Source organism: Papaver somniferum, chromosome 9, assembly GCF_003573695.1.
Source record: "Papaver somniferum cultivar HN1 chromosome 9, ASM357369v1, whole genome shotgun sequence".
Classification (NCBI taxonomy): domain Eukaryota; kingdom Viridiplantae; phylum Streptophyta; class Magnoliopsida; order Ranunculales; family Papaveraceae; genus Papaver; species Papaver somniferum.
The window spans coordinates 33,889,333-33,913,975 of record NC_039366.1 but is presented as its reverse complement, the minus strand read 5'-3'; the positions used below and the strand labels follow the sequence as shown (position 1 = coordinate 33,913,975).

The window sequence follows — 24,643 nt, the reverse complement described above, 5'->3', positions numbered from 1 at the left end:
CCTAACGTGTGAAAAATTGGTAAATTAGGTGAGTTAGGAGAGCAATTGGAGGTATGGGAAGCAAGAGAAGAGTAATTCTAAGCATGGGTTGAAGTTTGATTGGAATCAGAGATTAGGTAAATTTCTAATTTTAATTTCTAAAACCCTAATTTTTCTGATTTGGGAATTTTTTGGGGGAAATCAATTGAATGTTAAATTGAGGTATGGGTTAGTCTATTAGGGTTGTTATCAACATTAGGTAGGATTATTGTGATTTAATTTTGATTTTCACCAAACCCTAATGGGGACTGTTTTGGTCCTGTTTTGGGGGAATTGATTGTAACTATAAAAAGGGGACTGTGGGTGTGATGTGAAGTTATGCTGGAATAACCAGTGTCATTTGGTCTGATTTTGGGAGAGCTGGATTAGCCAGTCTCTCCAATTTTTTTGTGCTATTCCATTTATGTTCACTGTGATGTTTTATGTTTAATACTATGTGATGTTAATGTTTAGTTCCTCAATTGTTCTAAGTTTATCCATTGTTATGTGCTTCCCATGTTATGTTATTGTGTTTAAATTCATGTTTTGTTCACTGTTAGTGGTAGAAGTTTAGCTTTGAGGCATTGGATTGATTGAGCAGTGGGGAGAAACTAGTGCTCACTAGTGACTGTGAGCAAACTGGTTCTCTTCCCACTCTAGTTGTATGCCTAGGATCTCTTGTTTTGTCAACTGTTAGCTTCTCAAATGTTAGGATTAGTTTACTGTTTTGTGTGAATGTTAGGCTAAAGCCTTTGGAGCATTGAGTTGATTGAGCAGTGGGGAGAAACTAGTGCTCACTAGTGACTGTGAGCAAGCTGGTTCTCTTCCCACTTTAGATGAATGCCTAAAGCCATTGCCTTGGCTTTGCTTTTTTTTTTTCCTTCCTTTTTTTTTACTTCACTGTCTTCTTCACACCCCTGCCCTTGGCTTAGGCCTTGGTTTACTTCCATTGTTCTTGTTTAGTTTCATTGCACTGTCACTTTTTCTCAGTTTCACTGCCACTATTTGCTCTTTCTTCTCTTCTTTTCTCCTTGCCTTGCTACTCAGCTGCCTTGGCCACTGCCCTGCACCACTGCTGCTGCTGCTTCTTCTGCCAGGCCCAGCCTTGTTTGCTGCTACTGCTCCAAACACAGCACAAGCCCAGTTCAGTTCACAGCTAAGCCCAAAGGCCTAGCTAAATCAAAACTCAAGTTCAGTCCACCAAAGGCCTAGTTCTCTGTCAAGGGTACTCAAAGCCCAGTTCATTCTTAGGGAATAAGGTCAAAACCCAAACTCAATTAAAAGCCCAGTGCACTTCAAGGGCCAAGCCTAGTGCACTTCAAGACCAACTGAGCCCAAGCTCAGTTCACTTCATTATCAAACAAGCCTATAATCCAAAGGTACCCTAAGCCCAAAGCCCAAAAGGCTTCATAGTTAACCAACAACAAATTAGAGCCCAAAATAGCTAGAGAACTCCAAACACTCCCAATCTCTGTGGATCGACCCGTACTTGCACGAGCTACATCTGACAACCGTGCACTTGCGGTATTACTGTAGGCCCGCGTTTTTATTACGCTCAATTTTATACGCTTCTCCGGGCCCACCACAAGGAAATGCCGAAATAAAATTACATAACCGAACATAACACTTAATATCCAAAACGCGTTATTAAAAAGTTTTTAAGGATGTGGAAGTGATATTCATATTTGAAATCCTTTCTTTTCCATCGTCACCATTCATTTTTTGATGTTAAAACGATTTCCTCGTATGTTTCACCCCTAAGTCGATACCTCCTTACAATATGAAATAAAGCCATAAATTTCACAACTCTATCTTTAATCTTTGGAAATCGATTGAACAAAGCTATATGATCACGGTTATGAGGGTTTGTTGTGTCGAAGCAGAATTTCTCATGAATTTCCCCCCAATAACTTTGACTCATAATCCCATCCATTCTTCGTTCTTCACCCCTCTTTGGATAGTATAGTATGTAGTTTCTGCAAAGAGAAAGATCTTCATCTACAATAAATTTAGGAGTAGTAGCTTCCATTTCTAGAATATTTTGAGACAATTGTTAACTATGAGACACATATTTATACTACTGACGTGTATAACGACTATAAAAATAGTCGTTATTTTGAAATTTGTGTCATTCAAATTTCAAAATACATAGTTCAGTTTCATAAGAAATGCATCAACAAAACCGAACACCGGGGTTCGGTTTCCACAGAACTTTATACATATAACCGAACTTGGTTGTCCTCAAGTTCGGTTGGTTCTGTCAAATCAAGGTAACCGAACTCAGCCAAAAAAAAAATCAAAAGTTACAATGTATTATTCGGTTACCTGGTATAAAATGGCAGGTAACCGAACTTAGAAAAAATTTCACTGGTTTTTGAGCTCCACAGTTCGGTTACCTGGTATTATTTTGCAGGTAACCGAACATTCCACTGTATCTTTTGAAATTTTGTTGTTGCAGAGTTTGGTTATATTGCAAAATCTGCGAACAAACCAAACTTGTGGACCATCAGGTGCGGTTGTTTACAATATTTAGTCTACTAACCGAACTACCAAATTATTTCTTAAAATTTTGAATTTAATGAAACACATATGAGTCAAATAGTCAAATAGCCGAACTAATCCCTGAAAACACAAATTAAAAACCAAATTATGAAATTCATTTACTAATCCACATTACTAAATGTTGGAAACAAACATAAGAAAACAAACTACCAAATCCGCAAAACAAAATTCTTCCAAACATAAGGAAACAAACTACCAAATCCGCAACAAAAAAGTCTTCCAAACATAAGAAACCAAAGTACTAATTGTTGTAATCACTCATTTTCCACGACCACTACGAGAAACTTTTTTATTCTTGCGTTTAGGAGCTTGAGGTCGTCCATCGTCACTAGGAGTGTCATCTTCACTGCTTTGTTGTTCAACCATCCGACTTGAACCTTCCCCTTGTCGGTGACTCCTCTTGAACGGCATGGTCTGGATTGGATCAACCTGGCTTGTATCGACAAGGTTGGGATTAAAAACATTAATCCATTGGTTGTAGAGGTCTGTTTGTTGTCGAGTGTCCATCGGCTCTCCACTCCGGATTTTTTCCATCATTTTCTTCAACAATTTAGCACTTGCCTTCACCCTTTGTCAATCAAAAACATAATTAACTATTATTTTTCCATACTTTATAACATTTTGAAAAACAAAAATAAGAGTAAATATCTTACCGCCGAATTCCACAAGCCCAAGGCCTCATCATCACACATAAGGGTATGCTTCATAAGTTTCTGAGCCTCCTTCTCCATTGCTTTCTCTTTTCCTGTATCAGCACGGGCTTGTTGGAAACTGTTTATTACACGAGGATGAGAAAAATGTTCATACCATTCCATATATCCCTCGTCAGCGGCATTTGGCTCATCAAACAAATCTTGTAACTCTTCGACTGGAACAAGATAATTCCCAAAGTTCCTCCAGTAGTCCACTGATGGAGCAGGATCGTATTTGGGGAAGAAATTCTTCTCGGTGTTCTTAGTTCCCTACTTCTTCACCTTGAAGTTGAAGTCTTCCACTTGTGGGACACTTTGGACACAAGAAAGTTGTCTCAATACTCTTCGAGGATTATACATTGTACAACCTCCAGGATGAAACAACGGTCCATTATAAGTCGCAACATGTAAGACATCAATAATCTCAACATCCTCCCCATCTTCATCTGATGCAATGGTGTAAGGATGGAAAACCACATCTTCCACTGTTCAATGTCTCCCTCAACTCCAACACCTTTTTCTCCTTACCCTTTTCCTGTGAGTTCAAAAATTCATATTTACTTGTTGTAGGTTTCCCATAAGGCCAAGGAGTGTGAGCATGAGACAATTTCAGTTTAGGGAAGTGGTCGTACACCCAAACCTATGAGAAGAAGCAACAAATAATACATTCGCAATATGATTAGTACCAATACACATTCATTCACTTATATATTGAAACACACAAACAATAATTTAATGGGGTACCTGAACAAGGGTGTATAAGCCTCCAAAATATAGACTCTTGAGCCTCGAAGCTTTTCTGAGTTCCGCTTGAACGAATGAAAGAACCGCAACGCCCCAACAGTAGTTGTTCACCTCATTCAGGGGGTCCAATAGCTGGAGGTAATGAGCATTTACTACATGACCTGAACTGTCCGGGAAGAAAATGGTTCCTAGTTGATATAACAAATAAGCAGTCACATGGTGCTTAATCTTCTCCTTTTTCATTACTAACTTTCCTTGAGCAACCAAATCTTTCGTCCCTGAAAACTCATCAAACAAGGTTTTGAGATTGATCTTTTTCAACTTCTTCTTGTACGTGCGGTCTTCCTCAAACTCATTATACTCATCACCTTCCTTAGGCTCTTTGTTAGCTCGTCTAAACTCACAGTGTGCCTTTTTATCGCTCCATCCTAGACACTTTTCGACTAGCTTTTCAAGAAGTTCATAACTCATCGAGGGATCATAGCCATCTCGAACACTTGTTCCCGTAATTGGTAGGGATGTGATTCTAAAACAATCATCCGGAGTTATTTCCATCTCACCAAAAGGTAGATGAAAGGTATCCGTCTCTGGATAAGCCGTCTCGGCAAATGCAATAACAGTGACAGCATCAAATTTTTTGTGCGCATGTTGTATCCCGTTCCATAGCGCGTAATCAAATGCCGCCAATCGGACCTCATCACCCTCATTGTCTATACTCCATATCTTGTTCTTTTGACGTTTCAAAACACGAACAACATTATTATGATCCTACAAAAACAACATCATATCTTATTTACTAATATATATATATAGAAAAGAACAATATATGTCAAAATATAATAAAATGACTGAGAAATCTTGATGGTTAAGATTGAACCATACCTTTATCGCAAATATCTTGGCATCCCATGAGTTTTTGTAGCCCATTAATACCTCCCATCCATCTCTTGGAATACCATAAGTTGGATTCTTTGGCGGCAAACACAAATTGTCATCCGTAATGTATGCATATCTAGCACAAGGCTTTTTAGGCGTCTTTCTAGGATTATTCTCACTATTTCTACTTGTTCCTCTTCCTCTTCGTCTTCTTCTTCGTCTTCATCCAAGTCTTCCTCTGATTCATCATTATCTCCATCCTTATCTCTAGCTTCCCTATCTTTTTCACCGTCATCATTGTCATCCTCATTTCATCCTTCTTTTTCAGTTGGTTCCTCTCCTCCACCTTGATTATTTTCTTGATTGCCCATCTCTTCCACAATATCTTAATTAACTTGATTGATTACATTGTCAACATTATCTCTATTGACATCATCTTGGATGACAACACCCGGTAATGAACCATCTCCATACTTAGCGTTTTTGGTTCCACGCTTATTGACACCAAGGTGTACTTTTCATCTAGGCGTGGGAGTTCTCAGATCTTCCAGTGAAGGTTGGTTTGATTTTTTTCCTTTCCGACTAATCAAGAAAACAAAAGATATTAGCTTAACCGATAAATGATTGACTTAAAGAGTGTTCAATTGGCTCAGCGTAAGGTTTGGTTAGTAGGAAAAATTCACGAAGAATAGGCCAACTATAAAAAAAAAAATTGTATTCCAGGGTAGAGTTCGGTTTGTCCAGTGTTTTTGCGGACATACCGAACTCCACATATATGTGTAATTAGGAAAGAGTTCGGTTTGTTAAGGTTTTTTGCGAACACACCGAACATATTGGGCAGAGTTCGGTTATAAGAGAACTCAACATAGTGGGAAAAGTAGTAAAGTTCGGTTACATGGAAAATTTGGTTTTTTTTTTGTATTAAGGGTAGAGTTCGGTTACATTCCAGTTTTTCAAATTTATGCCAAACAACCGAACATAGTAAAAGAAGTTCGGTTATAAGAGAACTCAACATAGTGGGAAAAGTAGTAAAGTTCGGTTACATGGAAAAGTTAGGGTTTTTTTGTGTATTAAGGGTAGAGTTCGGTTACATTCCAGTTTTTCAAATTTATGCGAAACAACCAAACATAGTAAAAGAAGTTCGGTTATAAGAGAACTCAACATAGTGGGAAAAGTAGTAAAGTTCGGTTACATGGAAAATTTGGGGGGTTTTTTTTGTATTAAGGGTAGAGTTCGGTTACATTCAAGTTTTTCAAATTTATGCGAAACAACCGAACATAGTAAAAGAAGTTCGGTTATATGGGTACTCAACATACTGGGAAAATATAACAATTCGGTTACATGGGGAAAAAAATATTTGGTAATAAGGGTAGAGTTCGGTTACATGGCGGTTTCAACATTTTTTGCGAAACAACCGAACTCTTCGGTAACCTAGTTTTAAATCCTATAGAACCAAATTGTTCTTCGTGTTCTTCATATCAAGGAGTTCGGTTAAAAAAATAGGGCAAAAAAAAAGCGTTCTAACCGAACTCAGCGCTGTAACTTCCACATGAACCCTATTTTGATGATTTATGTTCAATTGAACCTATGAAAATCAAATTAAAAGTAATGGGTTTGTCGGGAAATACCTGTGGATTGGTCCCATGGAAGACTCAGGGTTATTCTTGAGACTGTTACGCCGTATCAATTGTTCACCTTCCGTTTCAAGTTCTTCCTCAATTTCATTTACTTGATTAGATAGATGTCCTAAGGGTGGACCTGTTCCTGGGAGTCTTTTGGTTTGCTTTCGACGAACCATTATATACTTGATATATTAATCGACGATGAAAATTTTATGAATCCACGATGAATCGAAGAAGACGAGTTTGAAATGAAGAAGAGGATAAAATAGTTTTTGGTCGATCTTTTTTTTTTCTTTTAGATTAGGTTTCTCGATTTAGGGTTAGGGTTAATGTTAATTAGGTTAAGGACAAATTAGTAAACTCCCTACGCAGGATTAGGGTTAGGACATCCCTTATCATTGTAGGGTAGATGGCCTTATAAAACAATGCCACCCCCCCCCCCAAAAAAAAGGCTGGTCCCCAAAAAATCGTTCCTTTGTAATGAATGTGGTATGAGTGGATGAGAGCCTCAAGGAATTGACAAATCCATCTTGAGAAAACATAGATGGTTTTTATAACTCTTGCTCCCAAGTAAAATTTTAATTTTTGAAAATTAAGCTCTGCAGTTTATTTATACGTAACTTTTCATTTTGAAGATTTTGGCCTCCACATTGCAAGATTTCTGGCTCCGCCCCAGTGTTCCAGTGCCCCCGTGAAGCCTGATAACTCTTACTCCCAATTAGAATTTTAAGATGCAACGAATTTACACCTAACTTGAGAACGACAACGTCCAGAGTCCAGACTATGTAAATTTGTGAAAGGATAAATAGTCCCACATCGCTATAATCTTCTTAATTAACTTAAAATATAATATGGAAGGGCCGCTCCACTTATTTCTAATTGGTTTTGAGTTGGATGCCCATGTTCTAACATGGTATCGGAGCTAAGCCCCAGACTCAGGCCTGCGTACGCCGGGTGTAGGCCGAGTTACTGGCCGAAGTGTTTAACCGATTTTGTCACTTGTACACCCGGGGTGTAGGTCAGTGTCGATACTGGCCGAGGTGTTACCCCCTGATTTAGTCACTCACCTGTGTACACCTGTTACCGATGGACTGGTAACTCGTACGTAGGTCCACGTGTGAGGCCAATGGCTGGCCTTACACGCGAGGGGGCGTGTGAAATGACAAATAGTCCCACATCGCTATAATCTGCATAATTAACTTAAAATATAATATGGAAGGACCGCTCCACTCATTGACAATTTATTTTGAGTTGGATGCCCATGTTCTAAAAAAAACATACATGAAAGGAATACTTAGATGCTTATAAAATGAGCACCTGTAATATAAAAATAGAAGCACATAATTCCTAGCATGATACAAATCTTTTTTTTTTTTAATAGGAAAGGAAGTTTTACTAGATATAAACTTTTAAACTGACAAATTGTTCTTGTCCTGCTGGATTAGAAACTTAGTCTAGTCAGGCGCACTATTAAACCAATCAAAGCAAAGTAAATGAGTTCTCATAAACTTTGCAATAGAGTTTGCCAAGTGATTGGCATCTCTATGAGCATAAGCGCAAACCCAGAATTCAAAAGAATTTAAAATGTTGAGAGTATCATGGACTATGTTTTGAGTTGTCCATTTTATTTTTGTTGTCTTCCCATTGACAACCAATATCACGTTTAAGCAATCACCTTCTAGGTGAATCCTTTTCCATCCCTTTTTTTGTTCCCATACAACTGCTTCTAGTAACGACTTAGCTTCAGCCTGCTCCGAATCGATTGCTAGAGATGCACCTCCTCGCAATCCATTGTTGATACCTGCAAAATTTCTACAAATTAGACCCCAACCTGATAAAACATTTTTATTTAAATGGGAAGCATCAAAATTTATTTTGTAAACATCATTTACTGGAGGCTTCCAAATTTTGCTAATCATATTGTTTGTTGTCAAACTATTTGGATGTAGTACTCTTATCCTATTCCAATCACTCATCTGCAAGAGAATATTGTTAGAGACCTGAGTACTGTTGAAAGCCTTATTGTCAAAAACTTTCCCACATCTAGCTTTCCAGATGAGCCAGATAATAAAACTAACTTCTTCGTACATCTTAAAGTCTTTTGCATAGCAATGTTCACACTAAGAAAGAAACTGCACACCCATTGGTGTAAATCCTGATTCTGAAGAATAGTTTCTAATCTAGGATTAATTGCATTCCGAACCGGTTTAACTACATGGCAGTCAAAGAATAAGTGTTGAGGTGATTCAGCACTAGTATTGCAGAGACTACATGAGTTATCATGATGTCTTGTAAACCTAGCTAGCCTAGATTTAGTGGATATACAGTTATGTAGAAACTTCCACATGAAGTGTTGAACTCTAGGGGGAAGTTTGTGTTTCCAGAAGGATTTCCAAGAAATAACTATGTTATTCCCGGTAGGTTTAGAAACTAGTTGTTCATTCAATAGGGCGTTGTAGGCAGTCTTAATGGTGAAAGTTCCATTACTAGAAGGCTCCCATCTTAGCTTGCCACTACCTGCAAGAGGGATTCTGATATTAGTAATCTCAATAATAGTATTTTCATCAAACAAGGCATTTAAATGGTCTATTTTCCAAGTTTTGTTATCATGATCAATGAGCTGACTAACATTGGTCATACTAGAGGAAAAATAGTGATTATTTGATGGTTTGTGCATATTTGGAATCCAAGTGTCCTTCCAAATATTCACAGAAGTACCATCACCAATTTCCCAGACATAATGTCTTTTAATGAAATTCAAACTTGTACTTATGGCTTGCCAAATCCAGCTGGCCTGCTTACAAACACTATCAGTCAAAGGGTTAACACCAGAAAAATATTTTTATCTTAAGATAACAGTCCAAGGTTCCTCAGTATATTAATCATCCTCCAAGCAAGTTTAGCAAGTAAAATATGTTTAGCAAATCAGTTTTTCTAATGTTGAGGCCTCCCAGCTCTTTGGGAAAAGCAATATCATTCCAAGCTTTTGGGAAGAAACCCTTTTCATTCTCCTTCTTATCCCACCAAAATTTCATTTGAATATTATCCATTTGGTCAGTAAGCTCTTTGGGCATTGGGAAGACAGCCATATGATGGCTAGCAAGGCTACCTAATACAGCTTGGTTCATGACAGTCTTACCTGGAGCAGTTAAAAATATAGTTTGTCAATTATCAAGTCTACCTCTAAAACTCTCTTTTAGATGCACAAAATAGTCATATTTCCTTTTCTATAGGAGCAAAGGAACTCCTAAGTATTTCTCATTCATAAAAATTCTTTTAATCAAGTAGAGTGCACCTGTGTTGCACGTCGGCCTACAATACTATACATATATGCATTTTCCATGTTGGAAAATCATGATTCGCTGAAACAAAATGTGTTATTGTCGTACAGTGAAATAAAACAGTAAGATAAAGCACGGTCATAACTACTGGTTGAATGAGTTGTGTTTTCTACATCCACTAACCTGAACACCCCACACCATGTGCACAACCTATTTCTTACAGACCTATTCTTTGCAGGTTTAGCATCTAAGCCTAATAGTCCCTTGCATTGAGAACTCAAATCTTCCTGGCTCTATTCACCGTTTACAAACAGTCCCTTCATTTTGTTGAAGTTGTTGTCCAAGTAAAAGCTGCAGAACCCTACTCTTGATTCACTTGCTCATTAATCCCACACAAATTCAAATTTATCTTTGCAACTTCCACCTATCATAAATTCTGGACTCCTCTTTGCATCTCTATATTTCTTCAAGCCACGTAAGTACGTGCACACTCTATTTACCAGCATAGTTATCCCAAAAGGAGTTGTCACCAATGCTAGTTGCAGCCCACCATCCCCATGTGGCTGGAGCGCCTACACCTTCTACTGGACCATCAACCACACTTGCAAGTTCAATTACTGCTCTTTCAGCTCCATGTGGGGACTCATCAACGCCAAAAGATTCATGTATATTAAAAATAATGCAACCTTAGAATCTCCGACGGCAACAACAAAAACCAAATGACTAAATACCCAGTACTATGCGTCCCTGCAATCTACAACCAAAAATTCATAAGCTTAGAGGCTTCTCACATAAAAAATCTAATTTCAAACCAATTGAGATATATTTTCAGATTATTTGTTTTTTTTTCAAAATGTTATGCAGCAACACAGCTAATTTAGGGATCACATATTTACATAAGCTGGGGTTTATGTCTTTCAAGAGATGAACACATTCGCGATAAAGGAAGTGGGTAAAGATGATCCGTTCCATCTTAGATTTGTTAGAAATGACCAAAAGCCTAGCCAGAAATCAATCTAAGATCAAACCCATTCCTCAAGATCTACAGATCAACTATAAAAGAATGAAGACAGGTAAACCCAAATTTAGAAATCACCTAAATTCAGTAACTGACTTGGAAGACTGACTTAAAATCATTGATACATATCAAAAAGAACATAATCTACACACTAAATTGTAATTCTTTGTTTTTAACTTGCTTTCTCTATGCTTCTTTGGCCTGTTCTGTTTAGAATTTAAACACAATGAAGGTAAGTATTTTCAGACAAAAAATTTTAAACTTGTTTCAAGATGATTCAACTCGTGCATTTTCACTATATGTTCTTGATTAAGAAATATAAACGACATTTCGTCGAACAGTCCCATGGCATAATCTATGCATCCAACATTAGAAAACAAAAATTTGATATTTGCGACACCAATTTAGTTCCAATTCAGCTTGTAATTGTAATTCCTTATATACATCAAAATATAAAATCGAAGGAAATAAAACCCTTTGTTAAAAATATAAGAATCGACAGTGCAAGATATTACGAAGAGAGGAGAAATTACATAACACCAAAAGAAAGGATTACACTTACAGTAGGGGCGTAATTCATAAGAGAAGCAAGAAAGTTTGAGAGTGAAGCATCATCATCATGTTTTACTTCAGTTTATTAATTTTGAATGTTCATATTGTCTTGGTAAGTAAAAATTGGGGATTTAGGGTTCGCAATTCCTCACCTCTCCATTTCAATTCACTGCTTGCTTCTGTTTTTTTCGTTGGATTGTAGTCTTTAGATTTAGATTTCAGTAATGAGAGAATTTGGTTATGCGTAACTGAGAAGAGAAGAGAGGAAGAAAAACAATGGAGGACAATTCGATGCTGCTGCTTTAGACGGAGAAGGAAACAACCCAACGACGCGGGTCAAAAGTACGGGAGTAACAAAAAATACGTTCACCAACAAAAAAAACGTGCATACACCACAGATTTGGTTAGCGTTTTTTGATTTGGCTTGCTGCCATTAAAGGGGGGAGATATTAGCAATGTCATTCGTAACTGAGCTAGGGACTTTGCTGCTAAAAGCTAATGCTGATTTATCAAAATTTACTGCCTTGACCTAAGAACTTGTTAAATTGGTCAATTAAAGAGGATAAATTTCTAGCATCCTTGTTCCTAGATTTTATGAGAATAAGGTAATTATCAGCAAAGAATAAATGAGAGATAGAAGGCAATTCTTATTAGCTTTGTAACCATAGATAAGATTGTTCCTTTAAGCAATGATTAAACTTCTATAAAAACACTCCATGCACAAAATAAACAGATAGGGTGATAAAGGATCACCCTGTCTTAATCCCCTTTGGGGCACATAGACCTCACCTGAAGCTCCATTGAGCAAGATAGATCTAGTGATGATGGGATTCAGGAAGAACCATGTATGTAATAACCGCAATCGCACGGTGTCTACAATGTAGACAGAGACAAGTACGGGTCGTTCCCACGAGGAGCGGTGGAAATACCGTAATCAATATCTCTAATAAATTAACCAGCAATGATATTTTTGGATATTTATAATTGAAAACGAAATAATAAAATTAAATTAATAAAATGAACGCAGTGAGAGAGCCGGTAACCAGGGTTTAATGTATCCACCACTATTCTATTCAAATACTGAAATGAAACATAATTCATGAATTATTTATTGTTCCTTCTATTGACATCACCTATTATATATATTAGAGTCGCAAATATCACTGGGACGCCCTAAGCATGGCACATCAAAAGACTAAACCAAAGCATGCACCATCAAATTGCATTAGCGAGGAATTTATACGAAACTAAATACAGGTTCTCAAATAATACCTGGCTATTCTAAGCATACCTCATCAAAGAATTTAACCCAAGCATGAAATATCAAATAAGTAGACAAATATATTTTCGATCCTAACAATTATGCACAAAGGTTATACGAAATTGGTGAAGCAACAACTCATTGTCATTAAATCAATATATAAAATTATGGAATTATTTATTAAAATCAAAATGGTCTATTGCTATATAATCCAATCAATCAAAAATGGCCTAATATCCAAAATGGTTTTATCCAATAAGCCCTAGTTACGATAAAACTAGCAAGACATGGCTTTCTCAAAAGCCATAACTAAATCAAAAGAAAACTCGCTAATCACAAACGAAAATGGGAGGAATAAAACTTCAAACCCCGCTAGCTCTGTTGCCGTCGGCCTCCTCCTTTCTCCTTAAGATTCTGTTCTTCGGCTCTCTGTAACGGCGTCCGTCGCCTCCCAAACCGGCCTCCCCTTCTCTCTGTCTATGTTCAGTTCTATATAGGTCTTGCGAAAAGCTCAACTGGATCCAAAGAAAGAACTGCCCAGAAGCCCAACTTCTAACTCCATCTTTTACCCAAATCCAACAACAACACTTCTTTCCAAAGTCCGACCACTGCCAAACTGTCCATCCTACACCGGACAAACAGCTCCAACTCGTCTTCGTTCATGTCTCCCGTTCCTTGACAACACAACTTCCCAGTGGACCTTCACTTTATTCACCGGAATCCAGTTGGGCTACAACTTCGCCACTGCTAATTGTCAGCTTCTTCCAAAACTCGTGAACCACCAGCAGATGACATCTTTCCATCATTCACGATTATCCAGCCAACATACTTCATACTCATTGGCTGCAACCGATCAACCCTGTCAACGGACAGCTCCTTGTCTCGTTGCCACTCGAACAACACCCCCGTTCTAACTATCTCAGTCACGTCTGCATATCTTCATACAACCACCACGATCATCACCAGCAGCCACCAACATTTTCCTTTAAATGACCGAGATACAACAGCGATCGGCAGTCGATAATTTCATCTCCTCTGCGAACAACTCCATTACCCACAACTCAGCTCCTCCATATCTTCTCCGAGTAACATCAACAGCCACATATTTCTCATGCTATCTTCTGTCAGTCTTACTTCAGCTTATTCCAGACTTTGTAGCTTCTGTCTCATTGTTGATCTGATCAACCACCAACTTCACAACACAAAACTCAGTGCGAGGTTCTCAGATGTCTTTGAACCAGCACCGAAACTTCTTCTCATCCAACGTCATTGCCTTAATCTTTCGTGAACAACACCAACTTCCCTTTACCGGCTACAACACTAACTTTCAATCACCTGAACTTCTATAATCCTTCTCCAACCGATTGCAAACAGTTCAGCCAACTAACACGAATCTCATCTTTGATGAATATTCTTGAACCTCGTTGCATACCCAAGTTGGTTGATCTGCTGGCCATGCATTCACCCTCTCTAGAACTCCCATTAAAGCCAATCTCAATCGAAGCCGAAACCCCCAACTCGAGACCACCTAGCTCTTCTTTTGGTAACAGCAGATGAAATCCATCTTCTCGGCTTCTTCCTCTTTGCACCTGATGCTTCTGACTTCGAGAAATAGCTTGAACTACATCTGTTGCTATCATCACTCGAACACCATATCGTCTCAGCCAACATGTATCTCTGTCAGTAAAATGGTTGAGTTGTGCGGCAACATTATAACTAGACAGCCCACAAGCCCATCAGCTGAACTCTGACTTTGGTGCAGATATATGCGGCAACGGCATAATTGCCATTTTGCTTCTCTTCAGCCATAAATTGTAATGGCGATCGGGTTTGCGAGTACTTTCAACCAAAACACTAAAATAGTGTTGTTAGTCAAGATATGGAGTCCTAGCTAATATAAATATGGGTGCAAAATGTAGTACTTACGTGCTTATCAACACCCGACACTTATATTTTGCTAGTCCTCGAGCAAAACAAAGAATTGACCCGCTACACAGCTGGTCATAAAATGAAAATTTGAAATACCAAACACAAGACCCGCTACACAGCCGGTCATAGAAAGTACCCTACAAAAGACCCGCTACATAGCTGGTCATAATCCTAAAAATCATAATGATAATTTTTTTTAAGACCCGCTACACAGCTGGTCATCATTTTTTTTTCTTTTTTTTCTTAGACCCGCTACGCAACTGGTCATCATTTTTTTTTTAATTTTGAAAATACTTAACGAAAGTGCCACTCCCCCACACTTAAACATTACATTGTCCTCAATGTAATTGAGTCATCCAACGTAGAAATTAAGATGGGAAATTCAAGCAAACAAATAAAAGATAGAGGAAAGAAAACATATCTTATTATGGGTTGACTCCCATGAAGCGAGATCGCATGGGTTAACTCCCATAAAGCATAATCTTTGTATCCATGTTTGTGCACATAAAGAACCTCAAACAAGGAGAGGTTGCACCAAAGTAAGCAGCAAAGCATATATATAAATTCTGAAAAGTTGGGGATCAATCCAACAAATCAGTTCAGCTACGAATATGAACCTGCAAACACTATAAATCTCCAAAAATATGTGTAAGTCCATTCCTAATAGAAAACAATCTTTAGTCGAGATAAGTAAATCACTCACGTGGACAAACGACATAGAATCCATATTAGTTTCTATTCGAAAAGCACACTCTAAATCAGGTTCTAAATCAGCTGAAATACGTTCGGTCGACACATTATCTTCCCTAGAAATCATAGGAATCAATGCATTGACAGCGTAAAAAGGCATAAAATCATCCAACTCGGCACAATGGTTTAAACATGCATCTAGTGATTCATCAGTAACTCTTAAGTCTGGTTCTAAGTCCGCGGAAATAACTTCCGTTGGTGAGTTACCTTGATTAACTATTGGAAGTCGCAATGCATTGACAATATCAATAAGCATCGGGTCATACGAATCAGCAAAGTGTGCTAAACAAACAGATAAAGGCTCAAAATCATCGGTACAAGTTATCTGACCAATGTTAATATGTTCAACATTCACATCTGCATTCATAAAATCACAAGATGGATCAGCGAAAGAGGATCTCAACGGGACAACAACATCATGAATCGACTCATCATTATCTGCAACTAGAATCTCACTAGTCGAATGACTAGAAGGTATCTCATGATGAACGTCTACTGTCTTAAAGTCGTTAGACTCAACAATAGTATCTTCTGTATAAATATGTTCTTCTAAATCATCATTATCTGAATAAATGGCGTCTCTAACACAACTCTCGTCCTTTTGAATAGAAAAATAATCAGTTAAATGATCATGAGTAGGGTAAGATACAATAGATTCAGATATTATATCGATATCATAATTCCTAAAATCACTTCTAGTGTCAAGTTCATTTTCACCCTGATGGTATTGGGATTGATACTCATCTGAATAATCACCCATAGAAAAATTATGTGGATTCCAAGTTCCATACCTGAGACGATTATAAGCAAGAACTTCCTTATACCGTGACCCGTACATGTATTCCCCAAGCGTCATAGACGACGTCTCGCGCAAAGCACTCATCATTCTCAAAAAGGCTCCTGAAATAAAATTTTGAAGCACAAAACAAGTCAAAAGGAAAAAGAAATCCTAAAAAATAAAAAATATTGTACAAAAAAAATATAAATAAACACCTAACTATTTACAAAATCAAAAATACTAATTACAATATTCCACAACCGCTCCTCGGCAGCGGCGCCAAAATGATAATTTTTTTGATTGTTGTTGTTGTAATAAGGATTCAAACTCTAAGACTTGTGAAGACTAAATTTAAAGGTTTAAATAAAATAATAAATAAAAGAGAGATTCATTGGGACTAGGATTCCACCGAATTCATAACACATGGTTCAATTTATTTATTCTCAATAATTAAAGTTTAATAAATTAATAAAAATCGACTCTTGTTTTGCCAAGTAGATCCTCAAAATATTAGCTATAAATCGTAAGCATGGGACATCAAACATCTAAGCAAGCATGACCCATCTAATAAAATGATAACTAAAATTAATTCGAATCATAAATCAATTTAAAATAAGTGCAAAAGTCATACAGAAAATAATACAAATTCACCCATGTGCGAAGTTCGGCTTCCTCCGTCAACCCAATGTTGGGGTTTAGCTTCTCATGATGAAAACACACTCAAAAAATATAATTAATAGCTCAAATGGTGTTTACAATGGTGAAAATGAAGAAAAATTAAATGCAACAATTTTGCTCTACCAAAACTCCCCCCTCTTTTTCTCTTGTTTGGTCCTATTAGCACCCTATTTATACACAACAACCCATTACTCAAACATCTTTTCAAAATATTCTTCCATAACTCCACCAGATCTTCTCTTTGATGAAAGATATCTCAGGAATAATTTCTTTCTCCATTATCACACATCTTCCTCTATTTGCTAGAATAAAATCATGGGGATATTATTATTATTTTTATTTATAAAGAAAATCACAGATTTTCTTTCTCCTTTTCAATAAAAACAAACTCATCAATATATTATCTCTTTTAACTTTAAGATATGAAAACTTCTTGTATAATAGGCAACAAGATATCTTTGCCTTAAATCTTTGAGATCTCCCATAAATTATGTGAATCTGTTTCAAATGAAGAAGAAGAGGGTTCCTCTATCCATTTGTTCATTTGTTGGGTGTCTTTAACAAGTTGGGTGACCGTATCTGAAATGATGGGTGCCTTTATCAGTTTCTCTGGCTGCTTTTAACACTTTTTTCGATCTATTTTTCCAAAAGAGCTTATTTCTTTGAAAAGACTTAAAACAAGTTTATTAGTGATAAAATGAGTCCCAGCTAATGTATTTATGGGTGAAAATGTGTCGCACTTTCGTGCTTATCAAGTGACAGTAGTAATGCATTGCTCTATCATTGTACACCATTCATTTGAGAAACCTAGTTTCTTAAGATTATCAATGAGAAAACACCACTCAACTCTGTCAAAAACCTTTGACATGTCCAATTTAATAGCAGCACAACCATCTTTTGCCTTAGTTTTCTTCATGGAATGGATTAGTTCATGAGAAATTATTGTATTATCATGTATAGATCTACCAGCTAAGAAAGCAGTTTGAGCAGGAGATATGATTTTATGAAGAACACCTTTAAGTCTAGAAGAAATAAGCTTAGAGATGATTTTATAAGACACATTACAAAGGCCTATTGGTATGAAATCCACAGCATGCTTAGGACAATTATGTTTAGGTATTAGAGTAGTAAAGTTATGGTTTAATTGCTTAAAAAGATGATGAGAATGGAAGAAAGCCTGAACCATTTTTATTACGTCATTACCAACAGTTTCCTACATTAACTGATAGAAACCAGGTGGGAATCCATCAGGCCCTGGGGTAGTCCAAGGTTTCATGTCAAAGACAATTTGTTTAACTTCAACAACAGTAGGAATTGCAATCAACATAGCATTATCAGAATCATCAATTTTAGCATGCATAATATTGAGATAATCAACAGATGTAGGTGGATTAGAAGTTATACTCATGTTGCTAAAATGTCTAAGAAGTTCATTTTCATTGTCTTTCTTGTCCTCTAGCCAGATTCCAAGATTAGATTGCAAAGAATCTATCTGAGTTCTTTGTCTTCTATAGTTGGACTTTTGGTGGAAGTAAGCAGTCTTCCTATCATCCCCTAGTAAAGCATCATCCTTACCTCTTTGTTTCCAGAAGTCCTCTTCAATGTCATACCAATGTTTTAGCTCTCTAGTTAATTCTTCTACCCTATTGGGATTATGATTGATACCCCTAGAAGTAATATCAGATAACTGGGTCTCAATATTAATGATCTGAGTTTGGATATTCCCAAAATGGTGATAATTCCAGTGTCTCAGGCCAACTTTGGTATTTTTCAGACAATGACTGAATTGGTAAGCAGCAGAGCTATGCGTGTGACTTTTCCATTCAGACTTAATAAGATCAGAACAAGTAGAGTCTCTAAACCAAGCTTTGTTCACTCTAAACGGTTTTTTTAGTGTTACTTCCTATTTTGCTAGTTAATAACATGATAGGACAATGATCACTGCCAATGACAGTCAAGTGATAGAGAGCAGCATTAGTATAAATGGCATTCCAATCAAAAGAAGAAATAACTCTATCTAGTCTTTCTGAAATAAGTTCACTACCATTCCTCCTATTTGTCCAGGTATAAGGGTTTCCTATAAAGGACATGCTAGATAAGCCATTAGAGTTTAGAAGATTGTTGTTTTGATCTAAATCATTCTGACTGGGAGTGTTACCACCTTCTTTTTCATTCTTATCTAAGATAAAATTAAGGTCTCCTATGACTATCTACGGGTTCCTGTAAGTGTTTCTTAGATTGTTAATATGATTCCATTGAGCATCTTTATCAGTATTATTTAGAGCACCATAAATGCAAGTGAGCAAAGAACTGCCATTTTGACTATCTAGTTTGACACTGCAGTTTATCATATTCATTTGCATATCAACAACTTGTAGATCAATCTTATCTTTCAATAAAAAAACAAAGGCCACCTGACAAACCTATATGGTTTAGGAAACAGACATTAGGAAATTTATATCTAGCTATATGATATTGCATTCTTTTTTTTTGGTGTTTGGTTTCAATTAAAAAAATTATACAAGGATTTTGGGATTTGATGAGCATATAAAGATGATTTCTAGTATCCTTATTTCCAAGAATACTGATTCTCTCCCATTAAGTACCACAACACAATTCCTAGCAGTTTCGTTTTTGCATTTTTCTATAATGTCTCATGTCGTTATATGGTGTGTGCATAACAACAACTCCATAAAGTGTTTCTTGAAACACTCCTCCTTTCATTAATCAATTTTAATTAAATATCAATTAAGTTAATGAGTTCATATTAGTTTAAGTAATCGACAAAAAAGCGTAATCGTCGTATATGCTTGGAATCTATGATACATGCGACATCATATCGGAAAATACAGATTTGTTCTTCTGATTTCAGACTGTATATACTCGTTGTGGATTTTTAATGTGATCTTGTAATAATTAGAGGTGCGAAATGAGTTGTAACCAAATCTTGCCAACTCTGTGGAGCTTATCTACGTGCGATGATGCCAAATCTCGATCTGGATTGGGGTGCATCCAATGAGCCTTATCAAGTGTCTCTGTTTTTTTGTTTTGAAAGAAATATGATAATTGATGTTTACATCTCTTTTTTCTTATTGTCCTAATCTTTATGGGTGCACTCAATAGTGAATTGAATGTGTACAAAATTAATTTTTCCATTTTGTAAGTATGACTTGTACTATGAATTTTCCTCATCCACAAAGAAGGAAGGAAAAATATGGGCATTTCTTTAAATGGCAGAAAGACACAAATATCATTCAAAATAAGAGCACAAAATTGGTTAAAAAGACCAAAATCAACAATTCCTGAGTGAAAAGGACATTTAGATTTAGATACTGTTTAAATGGACAAAAATGTAAAAATAGCCAGGATGTAAACAGTTTCATCCTACCAATTTTCAAATCGGAAAATGGGTCATTTGTCCAAATATTTTTAAAGCACGGTTCAAATGGACGGGTAAAAAATAGTTTGGGTGAAATGGCCAAAAAAGAATAGTAAGGATGAAACTGGACACATCCTGTTTAAATTAAAAATAAGAAAAAATATTTGAAAATAGGCACGATGAAACTGGTTACATCCTGCCTATTTTTACATTTTTGACCATTTAAACAGTATCAAAATCTAACTGTCCATTTCACCCAGGAATTGTTGATTTTGGTCTTTTTAACCAATTTTGTGTTTTCAAATATTTTTTCTTATTTTTAATTTACATCAGGATGCATCCAGTTTCATCCTTGCTATTTTTTAAAGTTTAAGTCTGGATGAATCCAGTTTCATCATTGCTATTTTTTTGGTGTCCATTTCACCCATAATAATTTTTACTCGTCCATTTGAACTATGTTTTAAAAATATTTGGACAAATGACCCATTTTCCGAAATAAGAGTGATTTCAACCAATCAAAAAAATAAAAATAAAATAAATAATAGTGATTTCATTTTGTAAATAATTTTCGATGTTTTTGATCAATTCATATATTGATATATTCGTCCGACTATTTGCAATTTTTAGAAACTTGTAGGAGTACATAACCATCAAATCGCTAAAATGTTTGCCTTTTCTAACTCAATCTGGATATGTGACTCAAAAATTATCCATTAGTAAGGTCATAATTTTTTTTCTTTTAATATAACATGATATCTGGATCATTTTGAAAAACTTGTATAATCTATTATCTATCTACTCGAACTGATGGGAGGGTTCGTCCTAATTTAGTTTATCCCTATAAATACAAATCAAAGTATAACAAAAAAAAAGGGGTTAATACAAGTGTTGCATCACAATCTAGATTCTAGGCTAATAATTCTATGACCACTGTGTTCATCACTTTTAATCCGCCCTTCTTTGTATTTGTGCTTGTGCATATAAATATATAGTTTCCTCCAACGCCTCATTTGTTTCTATAGGTAGCAAGTAGTTAAAATCCATATGTATATAACATATTAAAAGAATTGTATATCAATCAATCAATTAAACAAAACACGATTGTTAGATTTTATACATAAATCAAGAGACGACTGGAATGACTTCTTCATGACATTTTCATTAAAATTTACACGTTGAAGCTCATATATAGTTGCACATTACCATGCAGGAAATCTCAAATCAGTGTGGTTTTTGGTTCATACAAATGCATAATTAAGAAGCACATCAATCTCTGTAAGAATAAAAACTGAATGATTTAACATCTGATTCAGACCGATCGAGCTCCAACCAAACAAGGTCTAAGTTTTATGGTTCCAAAGAATCTTGTTCCAAAGACTTCAACATAAAATATTAAAGATCAAAGGGGGAACACACTAAGGTAAAACCCCCTTTTGATACGAAGTATTTCGAAGGCTCGATGGAGCCATAAGACCTGTTCCGTTTTTAGAACACCATGAAACTTGCTGTTATAAAAATTGTTTTAAAACACAATTTCTAATTGAGTAATGCAGTTGAAAAATCAACTAATGAGGAGTTATCAACATCACCAACTTATATTAATTAGTGGACTTAATTCTTGTTCATTCTTTCGAAATATGGACATACTAAGGCTGGTTCCTATGGGGGTGGCTAACCCACCCATTTGCCATGTCAGCTGGCTTGGCAAACTGGCCGCGCTACTATGGTAGAAAAGATTAGCGATCGAGTCTCCACCGAACGGTTGAGACTACACCGCTAGCGATCAAGTCTACACCTCTAGCAATCGAGACTACACCGCTAGGTTGATTTCAAACCTCCAACGATTCTTTCTCCACCGTTATAAAAGTGGCAAAAAAAATCACACAAAAATGACACCAAATTTTTTACACAAAAAATTTATATATTTATCTATCTTATCTTTCAAAATGGCAAAGTTTGAATCTCAACTTGACTTGGCTACCCAACTTGATTTTTCTAGAGTGGTGTTTGAAGCCGCCTTTAATATGATACGTGAAGGTTATAAAAAAAATAGGTAAAAACCAAAGAAGTCTACAAGTTTCGGATATTAACCAAATCAAACCTCCAACTAAGAAAAGACAAAGAAAAGTTTAAGGGAAGGAAAATTTGAAGGCAAAGAAGAAGATAAACAAAGAAAACTCCGTTTATGAGCGCATTGATTGGAAGTTTGGTGAAATGAAGAAGATAAACAAGATGAAGAACATCGTCCCAAATTTTTATTTTTAAAGTATTTATTGTAAGTTATGTCAATATCTAGATGAATGATAGAGGCACTAATGTAAATTAAAATTCTAAACTTTTAATGAAAGATCCACTACTTTTATATTAATAATATCTTAAAATTAAAATTTGATACAAATGATAGATGCATCATACAAATGAAAGATGCATCATATTTGGGCAGCTAATCTAAACTGATCATATTTGGGAAACACCCTCAAGATAAGATAACAACCATCAAATTGAAATTCTTTTCCCACTCTGTTGCGCCATTCGAGCCGACACATTTGCTCCACATCAAATGCGTTTTGGCCATTTTGTCGGTTTCAATAGCCTTCAGTAAGTGCAGCAACAAACAACTTCACATCCTTGTTGATTATTCCGAAGCGATGACACAATCCATTTGCATTTCGATTATTGAGGTTCAATGTTTCTTCTTGAAATCTCTGAAATATGCGACTCCATACAATCTCTTGATGTTGATGTTTTCCATCATTGACCATATCTTGCATAACAAAAACATAATGCCTGCAAAAGGATTCATCTTCAGATATGTTAAATTTGCGAGCTCGAACTCAAGCTGACATATTGGATTTGTGGAGTGAAAGAATGGAGATTGAAGAAATGGTGTGAGTTGAAATGAAATTTGATATTGTATTTATACGATGATGAAATGATGACTGTTAGATGAGATGATACGAGCGGTCGAGTCTAGACCGTTGGCGATGGAAACTAAACCTACTGGGTTTTTTTAGACCGAGCGGTCGAGTGGCTAAGTGACAAATTTGCCACTTAGCCAGTCCAGTTTACTTGTTTGCCAACTCCATAGTGGATGGGTGCAAAACTGGTAAATCATTAGATTTGCCACGCCCATAGAAACCGGTCTAAGAGGGAAACCCAATAATATAGTACTGTCCTGTATAGTGGTGAAACAAACACCAAAGTCTCCCAAGGAAGAACAAAGAAGGTTAGATATACAAAGACCACAACCACAAGTCTCCATCTATTCTACCCTACAAACACATATCCAAGGCCCAAGAACTCCTACTTGGGTTGTTGTTAGCAGGTTTTGGTCTGCCACATTTTATCTTTTTTTTTTGTACTGCATTGTTTGTGCAAGATTTTTCTTTTTTTTTGACACAATCTATGGATTATGCTACCATGTACATATTTGCATCAAAAGAATCGATGCAACGCACAAATATATTGCATCGTGATATTAGCCTATGGTCATTACTGTTTGTTTGAGAGGGTGTACTTGCTTTTCTTTTCAACCGCCAGTTGGTTTCAAATTAAATGTTTTTCAGTATAAAATTTGTATCATCCGTTCTTGGTAGTTGATACGGTTAAAGCCACAGACGGTTTTTTCTTTCTTCTCCTTAATTTTTTCCTTCCAAATCTAGATTACTTGATTTTCAACAGAGTTTCTCTATTTACTGCCTGGATCTTAATTATATCTTAAGATCCGGGCAGAAACTTAGTTATTGTATATAAATCTAGTATTTTGTTTGAATAAAATCACATCTTTAGTGTTTTATTTGAGTTTTTTTGTGTTCTATGAGAAGTCTGTGAATATTTGGAAGATTCAATAGCTTATTCATGGTAACCAAATTATTCAAGGTACACTTTCAAAGATGGTTCTTATAGCCTTAATGGCATCGATTGAGATAATCGCATTAAATATATCATCAAGGGCGATCTACTCCAACATGATGTGGTTTTGTGATCCGTTGAATATCAGTGGCTATTGGAAATGATCGTGATAAAGACGATTTGCGCATATTACTCCCTCTCGGGACATTTCAATCTCAATGGAGAACCCAAATCAAAATGGCAGAATTTCAATTCACAAGCCATTCTTCGAATACTATCAGTAACATCTTCGAAATTCAAGTTTTTGATGCTTAAGATGTATTATGAGTCAACTATTGTTCTTATGATACAAAATATTTGTATTTTCTCATGAATTTCATTGTTGATGTACTTGAATCTGATGTATGCAAATCTATTATATTAATGAAATTTAAGAAGGTTACCTCTTTCTTCCTTCAAAAAAAAAAGATAGTTGATACGGTTTACAAATGCAGAGGTGCCAACTAGCAACTCTAATTGACAAGTAAACATGAGATCCTACTCACCTTGGATTATGACATTTACCAAAAGGCTCACTCTTATGACGGAGGAAAGTGGCGAGTTCAATGATGTCCGCACATCGGGCAGGAGAAAGGTCTTGAGTGCGGTGGT

General features: G+C 36.2%; 1 long non-coding RNA gene across 1 annotated transcript; it reads right to left on the bottom strand.

Annotated features, from left to right (window-relative positions):
* Nucleotides 1–9,857: 9,857 nt before the first annotated feature.
* Nucleotides 9,858–11,760, bottom strand: LOC113313517. Its single transcript, XR_003341920.1, has 2 exons — nucleotides 11,376–11,760; nucleotides 9,858–10,549 (listed from the first exon to the last, which is right to left on the bottom strand). It is a non-coding gene; the product is annotated as an uncharacterized LOC113313517 (long non-coding RNA).
* Between the last annotated feature and the right edge of the window lie 12,883 nt (nucleotides 11,761–24,643).